Here is a 4,144-nt window from a genome sequence, read left to right as displayed (position 1 = left end):
CTATTAGCTCGTGAATCAGAAGTTTTCTAGATTATTTTCCCTTGGAGGGAAAAAAGAGACCCAAGGTTACCTTGATAGTATATAGGGATATATATTGAATATGTTTTAGCTTAATATGGACCACAAATCACAGACAACTTAGTGGTACTCACAAAGAACTGACAAGATACACGTTTGATTGTTTTTGTAATATTACTAGTCCCACCTTCAAAAGTAAGATTATATAGTTGGACCAATAACTGAAACTCATTTGTCTGGAGAGAAATAGATCATTTAAAATATAATTTATAATATGTTATATATTTTAGAATATATATTAAATATTTTATAAGTGTTTGGGGATGCAAATGCTGGTCTGCACATCATGGTTATTTGGAGAAAATGAGATGAAACTTCGTCTCTAAAGATTTCCCATGTGTAAAGGCCAACTGAACATCTTGGGGTATATGCCATCATGTAATAAATATTATCAAATAGACTTGCTCTGTTATTAGAGAGTTTTCTTGTCTTATAAAGTGGGACATAGAATCTTTATTTATTTTTTTTTAAAGATTTTATTTATTTGACAGACAGAAATCACAAGTAGGCAGAGAGGCAGGCTGAAAGAGAGAGAGGAAGAAGCAGGCTCCCTGCCGAGCAGAGAGCCCGATATGGGACTCAATCCCAGGACTCTGGGATCATGACCTGAGCCGAAGGCAGAGGCTTAACCCACTGAGCCACCCAGGCGCCCGGGACATAGAATCTTTAAATAGAGTTTTGGTGTCTACTAATTTACAGAGCTACCAAGACAGGAAGCATTTATTTTTTGATCAGTGTTTAGTGAGTGCCTACTATATGTTTGGTCCTATTCTATAAGTTGGGAGTATTGCTGTGAGCAGAATAATCTAGTGGGGGAGGCAGTCATTAATTAATTAAATTGGTTAAATACATATATACATGTATTTTCAAACTATAACAAGTACTATGAAGAAAAATTAAAGGAGCTCACATGTGAGATCAGAATACACTGCTCTGAACAATTTTAGTAATTTCTAAAGACATTTTTTCAGTATTTCCTCCCTCCCTTCCTTCCTTCCTTCCCTTGAGAAAACTGTATTAAATCTACCCTAGTTATATTCCAGCTAACAGCTGGGAACAAAAATTGTAAATAAAATTGTCATGATGCCTTCTTGAAATTTATGATTTAGCTATTCAAGTGACCAGATGTTTTATAGAAGTAGAATTAAACATTTCCATCTCCCTTGCAAAATCACAAGGGAAAAAAAAGAAAACCAGAGAAATTATCTGCAGATGAAATGAAATCACACAGGTATTATTAGCGATGCCAATTACACACTGACCTTTGTGACAACACATGAACAAGCCTGCCATTTATTGTCAGTGTTTACAAGAAGAAAGGGGAGGCTCTGTTGCCATCATTAAGTAATGACCCTGATTACTGAAAAAGGAAAAGATGCAGAGAAGAAAGTCAGAAGAATCTCCTGATTGCATTATGGTTTTCTAGCAAGCAACAGATTATCTTTCACTGGAAGACTTACCCTATGTCATCTGTTCCTAAAATTAATTCTATTTGTTTAAATATTCACAAAACACATAATTTCTTACTTTGCCTCTAATAAATAGATACTATAGATAGATTTTAAAATAAGAGGTCTCAAATTCAATAATATCTTTTTATAAATGATTATTTCAAATTCCATTTATTAAGGCTTAATTACCATCTCTCTATATAATGAGACCACTGCATACCTTATAAATGCTTCCAATAATCACATGAAATTTTAATGAATACACAATAATGGTCTTATTAATTTTAAATTAAATGTACTTGTTCATTTTTTAAAATAAATTTAAAGTGCCACTATAAATAACTCAGGAAAGGGAATTCATTTTTACATGGGAGAGACTATGAGTTTGGAAGTTTATAACTGTAAATACTCTTGTTCTTCTCAAAGAATAAGGGTAGCGGATGGAATTTGATTTTTTTGATCTGTGTGGTATGCATATATAGTCATTACTGGATATTTGTTACATGGATTATTTAGTTTAATTTTTATGAAACAGTAAGGCTGGCTTCATATTATATTCAATTTAGAGGTGTAGAAAATGGTTTACAGAGGTTACTTGGTAAGCTCAAAATCATGTCGTCTAAGAGTTGATCAGATTTCAGTCTGAGTGTCTAAAATCCTAGGGACTTAACTACTGTTTGAGTAGTGTAATATCATTGACTTACTTTCTAATTTCTAATTTATTTACACTTGGTAAGGGGTTAATCAAAGTTGCAAATTTTCTTGGTGAAAATGTTGCTGGAAAAACTTTGGCTTTGTCAGTAACAATAGGCAAAATGATAACAATGAAAGGTGAACACCTTTGTCTTAAAGGGGGAAAAGTGTGAGGGAACAGCTCATATTGACCCACAGAAGAGGGTTGTTAAATACTAACCTGTGCACAACTGAGTATAACTCTAATCAACAAAATTGGGCTCTTTGCCCCTCCCCATTTGACAGACAGATGCATCCTCTGGTGCCGTCTCAGCTGTGTCCCTAAGACACGATGGTGAAAGTCGAATAAATGGATTTGGCCATACTGGGCACCTGTCACCAGGGCTATTGTCACCATCAATGACTGATTCATTGACTTCAACTACATGGTCTGCGTGTTCCAGTGTGAGTCCATCTATGGCAAATTCAACAGAATAGTTAAGGCTGAGAATGGTAAACTTGATATCAACTGATAACCATCTCCATCTTCTAGGAGTGAGATCCCACCAACATCAAATGGGGTAATACTGGTGCTGAGTATGTTGCAGAGTCCGCTAGGGTCTTCACCACCATGGAGAAGGCTGGGGCTCACTTGAAGAATAGAGTCAAGGGGGTCATCATCTCTGCACCTTCTGCTAATGACCCCGTATTTGTGATCAGTGTGGATCATGAGAAGTACAACTCCCTCAAGATTGTCAGCAGTGCCTCCTGCACCACCAGTTGCTTGGCCCCTCTGGCCAAGGTTATCCATGACAACTTTGGCATCATGAAGGGACTCATTACAACAGTCCACACCATCACTGCTGCCTAGAACACTGTGGATGGCTCCTCTGGGAAGCTGTGGCATGATGGCCAACGGGCTGCCGAAAACATCATTCCTTCTTCTTCTGTTGTTGCCAAGGCTGTAGACAAGGTCATCCTTGAGCTGAATGGGGAGCTCACTGGCATGGCCTTTTGTGTTCCCACTCTCAGCATGTCAGTCATGGATCTGACCTGCTGCCTAGCGAAAGCTGCCAAATACATGACATTAAGAGTGTTGTGAAGCAGATATCAGGGGCCCCCCTCAAGGGTGTCCTGCGGTACACTGAGGGCTAGGTTGTCTCCTGCAACTTTAGCAGTGATACCCACTCTTCCACCTTTGATATGGGGACTGGCAATGCCCTCAATGGCCACTTTGTTAAGCTCATTTCCTGGTATGACAATGAATTTGACCTTATGGTCCACATGGCCTCCAAGGAGTAAGAGCCCTCTGGACCAAAAAGTCCAGTGAGAGCAAGAGGAAGAGAGAGACCTTCAGCTTCTGGGGAGACCCCACCCCAATCCACCCCCCACCACACTGAGAATCTCCCAGCCTCTACACAGTTTCCATCCCAGACCCCCTGCAAAAGGGATAATTTGGGGGAGCCCTACCTTGTAATGTACCATCAGTAAAGTATACTATACCCAGCAAAACAACAACAAAACAAAATAAAAAATCCAAGATACATGTTAAGGAAGCAGGTCCCTGATGCCTTTTTCTATTGCAGGTAATCATAATGCTTTTTGATTATTCACATATTAGTGGAAATTTAACTCTTGAGAGACATTTAAAACTTCTTTCCATTTTTATATTCAGTCTGATGGAAAGCCATAGGTAAACATCCTATCAAAAAACCCAATCCTTTATTTCTGTAGAATGATTTTACTTTCATATATACATATATTTCTTTTTCATTTATATTTTATGACATGTCTTTAGAAGAGTATCATCTCAGACCATCCATACTGGCAAAAATCAACATCTTGAATATTTTATTTTATTTTCACTTATTCCTCTTTTGATGCTCCTGTTTATTTGATATAGATCTGAATTTCTAACCTACATTACTTTCCTTCAATCTAAA

General features: G+C 37.6%; 1 pseudogene; it reads left to right on the top strand.

Annotated features, from left to right (window-relative positions):
* Positions 1 to 2,614: 2,614 nt before the first annotated feature.
* On the top strand, positions 2,615 to 3,503 carry LOC116585568 (annotated as a pseudogene).
* The last annotated feature ends 641 nt before the right edge of the window (positions 3,504 to 4,144 follow it).

Source organism: Mustela erminea, chromosome 3, assembly GCF_009829155.1.
Source record: "Mustela erminea isolate mMusErm1 chromosome 3, mMusErm1.Pri, whole genome shotgun sequence".
In the NCBI taxonomy this organism is placed as follows: domain Eukaryota; kingdom Metazoa; phylum Chordata; class Mammalia; order Carnivora; family Mustelidae; genus Mustela; species Mustela erminea.
The sequence above is the reverse complement of the archived record's forward strand: the minus strand, read 5'-3'. Positions and strand labels throughout refer to the sequence as shown.